Genomic DNA, 8,283 nt, shown 5'->3' on the forward strand with positions numbered 1-8,283 from the left:
TATGCCATCTCTCCAATAAACCTTGCACCTTTTTTTAACGCGGGCGGGAAATTAAGCTCATATGTTTTAGAAGGGTCCACTGCTATACAAGTCCCTAGATACTTCAGGAATTGATCTGCTCATTTAGTTTCATAATTTGCTTTTAATGACATCATCGTTTCTTTCGGGACAGCTACCGCCAATGCCTCTGATTTAGAGAAATTTATCTTGAAAAAGGATAGTGTACTGTATGTCTCAATTTCTCTAAATAAGTTTGGGAGCGAGATTATGGGATTGGTCAAGAGCATATCATCTGCATATGCTGCAACTTTATGTTAAGTTCCTCCTACCGTTATTCCCAAAATATCCTTATTAAGCCGAATTCTACATAACAGAGGTTCCAGTATCAGTGCAAACAATAAAGGGGACAATGGGCATCCCTGCCTTGTCCCATTCCTTATCGCAAATGGGGGGGGGGGGGGGGGATACTCCATTTACCTTCACTTGAGCTTTAGGTTCTTTATACATGCCTGCAATCCATCTAATCATTTTCCCTCCCAGTTTTATGTGACAAAGGACTGCAAACATGAACCCCCATCCCACCCTATCAAATGCCTTCTCCGCATCTTCCTAGGAACGCACACGGAGTCTTAGTTGAGTTTGCTATATGCATCAAATTCAGGGTTTTGATGGTATTATCCCTTGCTTCTCTTGTTGGAACAAACCCTACCTGATCCTGATGGATAAGGAAGGGTAATTGCTGTTGTAGTCTTAAGGCTATAATCTTACTGAATATTTTTAGATCCGCATTCAATAAGGATATTGGCCTACAACTTCCACATTGCTTTGGATCCTTTCCTTCTTTTGGAATCACCGCTATCATAGCTCTTAATGTCTCTGAATGGAAAGAGGCTCCCTCCCCCAGCTCATTAAACATTTTCACCAGATAGGGTCCCGATATTGATGAGAATAACTTATAGTACTGGGCCGAGAGCCCATCTGGTCCTGGTGCCTTCCCCATTTTTGCTAATCTTATTCCTCTCTGTACCTCTTCTAAAGTAATTGGCGAGTCCAACTCCTCCTGCACACTAGTTGTCAGGCACGGCCTTCCACTTGCTTTTAGATACTCCTCCAGCACTGTTCGATCTGGTGCATCTATATTCAAATTGTAAAGTGAAGAGTAGAACTCGCCAAACACCTCGGCTATCTGTCCAGGCATCCCAACTTCCTCCCCATCTCTTTTCCTCACTGAGGGAATATATATCCTTGCATGCATTTCACGTAATGCGCCTGCAAGTTGCCTGCCACATTTATCGACTCGTAGCTACATTTATGTCCTATCTGTAATTCCATTTTGGCTCTATATTGTAATAGGTCAGTTACTTGTCTACGGGCATTTAATAATTCTCGTTCCACTTCTGCAGTCTGAGCATGTTTATGTTGTGCCTCTAAGCCTTGGATTTTGGACAGTAGCGTAGTTAATTTGGCTTCCCTCTCCTTTATTCTTGCTCCGTGTTTTATCAGTACTCCCCAAATTACTGCTTTATGTGTTTCCCAGATTACTCCCAGGGGGCTATCTGAATTATCGTTCATCTGGAAAAACCATTCTATTTCCCTCTGGACATCCTCCCTTACTATGGGATCCTGAAGAAGGCTTTCATTAAGTTTCCAAAGCCTCGTGGATGTATGGTGTCTGTCTGTCAAGTTGTATTTTAAAAAGATTGGTGCATGATCTGACCATGTGATTAAACCAATAGAGGCCTCATTTACTGAGTGTAATTGTTTGTGTGGTACAAAAAAAAAATCAATGTGAGTATACTCTATGTGGGTTGGAAAAAAAAAGTATAATCTTTTTTTCCCTTGGATGGAATAATCGCCACACATCTACCATTCTTGCCTCTGCCATTGCTTTGGAAATCCCCTTCCTTACTTTAGGTGTCACTGAAGATAATCCTGATGAAGTATCTTCTTTGGGTATCATGGGTACATTTAGATCTCCTCCCATGATCAACTGTCCTTCTTTGAACCCCATGAGTTTTTCTAATATATTTTTAACAAAAATATCTTGCTGGGAGTTTGGGGCATAGTATGAAGCCAGCGTCACTGCCTCCCTACCAATGGTTCCCTTTATGAACAAATATCTTCCTTTTACATCTATCATGGAATCTTTATAATTCCAGGCCACTGTATTCGATATAATAGATACTCCCTTGGTTTTGGATTCAGCGTTACAAGCATGGTACACCATAGAATAATCTCTACTTCTTAACAGAGGAAGGTTATTTTTAGGGTTGTCCCGATACCGATACTAGTATCGGCACCGATACCGAGCATTTGCCCAAGTACTTGTACTCGGGCAAATGCTCCCGATGCTTCCGCCGATACCTGTACAGTCAGCGGTGATCGGCGCGTGGGGGAGTTACAAGCTTCTCCCCCCCGCGGCTTTCAGCTGCTTAGTGACATACAGCGGTGATCTGTGCTTGTAACTCCCCCATACGCGATCACCGCTGACTGTCACCTCATCCTCCATGCCCCCTCCGTTTCGCTGTTCCCCTCCGCTGTGAGTGGACAGAGTCAGCTGACTCTGTCCATTCACATAACTGAAACATTGTAATCTCCTGTGATTACGATGTCTCAGGTTATGGAGAGGAGCCGCTGTCTTCTCTCCATTCATTCTCAGTGCAGCTGAGGCTGCAGAGAAAGGGACTGGGGAATCTCTATCCTCGGTCTCTTTCTATTTTTGTAAAAAATAATAAATGTAAATTTAAAAAATAAAAAACCACTGTCACATGACATTAAAAAAAAAAGTATCGGTATCGGCGAGTACTTGAAAAAAAGTATCAGTACTTGCACTCGTTCCTAAAAAAGTGGTTTTGGGACAACCCTAGTTATTTTCTTTAGTGTGTTTCTTGTATTAATGCAATATCTATATGCAGTCTCCTTAAGTCCTGAAGTAATGTACGTCTTTTTTCCGGGATATTTAGTCCCTTAACGTTAAAGGACATTACAGAAAGGTTTTCCATTTTCTCCTACTCCACCATCAACTCCACAATTCTTGTACCCAAGAAGTAGGTTCTTTCCTCACTAATCCCTTATGAGGGTCTGCGTTCCAAAGATGCAGATGATAGTAAGGGAGATGGGGGGACCCAATTTACAAAAAATGTAAAATAATTCCCTTCCCACTAAAGCGCCTCGAGACGGTCGTTAACCTTCAACCACCCCCCCCCCCCCCCCGAAGATCCCTGAAGAACTACTGCTATTAGCAATTTCCAGATCTACAGTGCTGGCCTATTGGCCTATTGGTTATAGTTGAGCACAGCTGCTCCAGTCCGAGCCTACTCCACCAATATTAAAATAGCGCACTTTGCTTATTCTCTGTACCATTCCCACTATAAATTCCTAGTGAGAAAGAGAAAAAAAAAAAAGAACCCTACCCCTTACCCTACCCCCCAATACTCCCAGTCTCTACTTCCATTCCCTACCCTCCCTTCCCTCCATATTAGTGTCTACCCCTGAGTTTCATTCTTCCCGTGCATTGATCCCATCTCCTCCTCTTCCTGTTATACCTACCTCCTAACCTTCCTATTGTTCTGATTCCCCCAAGTACGATCACTGTACATACAGTGAGAAAAAAATAAAAAAACAGTGATATAAAACATTCCAAATCAGCTTAATAAAATCACACCTTGCTAATTATCCCTTATGTGTTAGGAGGGGGAAAAAAAAAAAAAAAGAGGAAGAAGAAGGGGTATGTTCCCTAAATCCACCACTCCCCCCATTAATTGTCCTCTCTCGCCACCCATTCATTCTTAACCCTCACTCTCTTCCATACTTCAACATCTCCTTCCTTGTTCCCTCCCTCTCCCATCCCCCTATTTTATCTACCCCCCCTTTTTTTATTTAATCGATCAGCGATTTTTATTGTGACTGTGACATTATGGCAGACATGTCGGACATTTGACACCATTGTCATTTATACAGCAATCAGTGCTATAAAAATGCACTGATTCCTGTGTAAATGACACTGGCAGTGAAGGGGTTAACCACTAGGGTGCAGGGAGGGGTCAAGTCAGTACTAGGGATGTGTTTTAACTGTAGGGGGATGGGCTGTGTGTGACACGTCACTGATCTCTACACCCGATGACAGGGAGCAGACATCAGTGACACTGTCACTAGGCAGAATGGGGTGATTCTTGTTTACATCAGCATGAGGCGATCGTGGGCATCCCCGCAGCGATCGAGTCCGCAGGACCTGTGACCTGACTCACTGAGCTTGCGGCAGGCGCCCTGACAGCAGCAAATTCAAAGTAACGTACGGGTATGTTACTTTGCGCAGCCGTGCCATTCTGCCAACGTAAATCTACAGGAACCGGTCAGGAAGCAGTTAAAAATTTTTGTCTTGTGTAATATTGTAATTTTCTAAGATACTGAATTTAGGGTTTTCACTAGATGTAAAGCCATAATCATCAAAACCAAAAGAAAGAAATGCTTGGAATACATCACTGTGTGTAACACATCTATAATATGAATCACTTTTTGAATTACTGAAATAAACAAACTTTGATATTCTAATTGTATGAGATGCACCTATATTTACTGGCCACCTTACTAATACCAGGTTCTTCATGGTAGAACCAACAAGGTGTTGAAAATATTCCTCAGATTTTGGTCCATATTGACATGATGGCATCCAAGAGTTGCAAATCTCCTGTTCAACCACATCCCAAAAGGTGCTCTATTGGATTGAGATCTGGTGACTGGAGGCCATTGGAGTACAGTGAACTCATTATATAAATTGAGATATTTGAGCTTTGTGACATGGTGCATTATCCTGCTTGAAGTAGCCATCAGAAGGTAGGTACACTATAGTCATAAAGGGATGGACATGGTCAGCAACAATGCTCAGGTAGGCAGTGGCATTTAAACTATGCTCAAGTGGTACTAAGGTGGGTCCAAAGCGTGCCAAGCAAATATTCCTCACATCATAACCCTGAACTATTGATACAAGGCAGGATGGATCCATGCTTTCAATGTTTACACCAAATTCTGACCCTACTGTCTTGAATGTTGCAGCCAAAAATCAAGACTTTTTCCTAGACTTGCATTGCCCAATTTTGGTGAGCCTGTGCAAATTGTAGCCTCAGTTTCCTGTTCTTAGCGGACAGGAGCGGCCTTCTGCAGCCCATTTGCTTAAAGTGATTTTTATTTTAAATTAAAATGAGGTTTAAAAACCATGTTATACTTAACTCCACTATGCAGCTCGTTTTGCAAAAAGCGGCCCTAGTCCACCTCTTCTTGGGGCCCCCCAGCAGCTCCTCCTTATTGGATAACACCCTAGGAGAAGCAACTCTGCCCCTCCACCCAGGTCATTGATTTGACTGACAGCAGCAGGAGCCAATGGCTGCATTGCCATCAATATATCCAATCAAGAGCTGGGACCCCATGCAGAGAGGGAAAGCACATCCCTGCTGAGGGAAATATACAGAGCTCAAGTCATACAGGGGGGCCGGTGACTGCCAGAAGTTTCGTAAACCCTTGTGTTTTCACCTTAATGCATGAAAGGTGGGGAAAAAAAAAAAACCCCCACACACATGGGTTTGCAACACCTTTAATGGTTTGAGTTGTGCATTCAGAGATTGTATTTTGCATACCTTGGTTGTAACGAGTTGTTATTTGAGTTACTGTAGTCCATTCTCCTCTGATAAGCATCTGCATTTTCATCCACACATCTGCCACTCACTGGGTATTTTCTCATTTTCAGACCATTCTCTAGAGATGGTTGTGTATAAACACCCCAGTAGATCAGCAGTTCAAAAATATTCAGACCAGCCCTTCTGGCACCAACCACCATGTCATGTTCAAAGCCATTCTCACTAAGTCTAGATGCCTAAACGCATTGAGTCGCTGTCATGCAATTGGCTGATAATTAAAGAGACGTACCTAATAAAGTGGCTGATGAAATATATACATTATTTTGTTGCAATTTTTTTATTGATTTTGTGAGTAAAAGCCATGTACACAGTATATAGCGACTACCTGCCTTCTAAAGCAAAATACCTTTTAGTAGTACCAGTTGTCACTCACTGACTTGCTGCAAAACCACCATGAGCTTTTACAGTTCCTTTCCCAGTTGAAAGTGGACCATAGATTAAGCACCTCTTTCCTTCAACCAGGCATTAAAGGAAAGAAAATTCCTCCCACTGTACCATTGTATTCTGATAGTGGGAGGTTTCCCTGCCATCAAAATACAAAAATATCTGACATTACAACCAGCCTGTTGGGGTTTTTGGTCAGTGGGAGGTTTCCCTGCAATCAAAATACTAATTGTGTACACACACACACACACACTAGTCAAAAGACTGACTAAAACCAAATTTAACAGTGGCTGTGGCACACAGCAATCAGATTGCTTGGGGCTGCACACAAGCAGTGGGAATGTTTCACATCCTCCTGGACGAAGGCCACTCCCACCCAGCCATTTAGTGGCTGGGTGAATACAACTCCCCAGCAATGTTTTTTTCCCCTCTTTGGCCCAAGCCAGAATGACATGGCCTGGGACTTGCAATGCTTCCATCACATCCAAAAGGCTGCATGATCAGGCACAGCACCCAGGGGTAAGGCATAACCCTCACCCAAAAAAAAAAAAAAATCTGGTGGGTGGGGGGAGTCAAGTACAGCATTAAGCTTCTCACTATAGTGGCCCATCAAAATGGCATGCCTTAGACACCATACAACTTGTTTGATTTCCTTTAGATTGACCAAAAATCATGTAGTGCAAGGGGCCTGCCTGACCACATAAATTGACACTTGGACCCCTTTCACACTGGGCGCGTTGCAGGTGGTATTGTGCTAAAAAATACCGCCTGCAAACCGCCCCTAAACAGCCTCCGCTGTTTGTTCAGTGTGAAAGCCCAAGGGCTTTCACACTGAAGCAGTGCGCTGGCAGGACGGTGAAAAAAAAAGTCCTGCAAACCGCTTCTTTGGAGCGGTGTATTCACCGCTCCTGCCCATTGAAATCAATGGGACAGCGTGGCAATACCGCGGCTATAGCCGCGCTGTACGAGGGATTTTAACCCTTTTTCGGCCACCAGCGGGGGTTAAAACCGCACTGCTAGCAGCCGAATGCCGCTGCAAGAACAATGGTACAGCAGCGCTAAAAATAGCGCTGTTGTACCGCCGACGCCCCCACCGCCCCAGTGTGAAAGGGGCCTTCAGGTTTGACCTCATTGTTTTAGTAAACCTGGAGGGGGGGGGGGGGGGGGAAGTATAGTGTGCACCCAGCTTTAAGAAAGTTCAGCCCATCCTTCAAGTACAAACAGGTAACCCTCTCAGCTGCTGTTGCCAACATTTAAATTTAAAAAAAAAAATCCCACCCCCTCAGGAAAAGTTGTGGCATGATGCTCTCAGCATAGTTATAGCAAACTTGAAATTAAAATTTTAAGCTAAAACAATTAACCTCTGCAAATGCCATTAGTATTTAAGAGTCTGAAGTTCAAGGCAGACAAGGTGGTCAGATAAAAATGGCCAAACATACACTAGGGCAATTTATAGACTAGAGGGGACAGATGCGAAAAAAAAAAAAACCCCTACACTTGTCTTGGAACTTGTGCAGTGGATGATTTTATGTTTGCAGTTTCCTTTCCTCAACCCTGCAGAAATTCCATCCCTTGGCCAAGCACAATCTTAAAAAACTTACAGGACAGATTTGGGGGGGGAGCGAACCAGGCATCTGGGTGGTTCCAGACATGAACAAGCAAGCTACATGCTTGTGAAATGCATCAACTGTAAACCCTGTATTTGTCTGGCAAACTTTTTTGACAAGATTACATTCAAGCAAGTTTTGGATTTCCAGTGTGTGGCCATTTGTTGCTTATTCATTGTGGATGGTGGTGAGCCAAGGTCTGCACCTAGTACCCATTTCTGCACCCAAAGCTAGCCTAGAAGCAGTGCATTTCTCCCTGGCTTTCTGCTAGATCAACTAACCCCAAATCACACCCTTGTAACAAGAGTGGCTGCTCTGTATGGGCACTGCTGAATCTAGTCATTACTGCCACATTTGTCAAGCTTTAAACCACCAAAGCAACTCACATTTCCTAAAGGACAAGTTCACCTTGCGTCACTGACCCAAGGCAAGGGGTAAAACACACACACACACACACACCTTAAGTACTGTAATCAAAGTCCTAGCTAGGCAACCTACATTTGCAGCATATTTGAGGTGTCACTTATTATACAGCCCATCAAGCCACACAACTGACAATAGAGTAAAACAGGTTTTTATTTTAAACCATGAGTTTTAAAAAA

The sequence above is a fragment of the Aquarana catesbeiana genome, linkage group LG01 (assembly GCF_042186555.1).
Source record: "Aquarana catesbeiana isolate 2022-GZ linkage group LG01, ASM4218655v1, whole genome shotgun sequence".
NCBI lineage: Eukaryota > Metazoa > Chordata > Amphibia > Anura > Ranidae > Aquarana > Aquarana catesbeiana.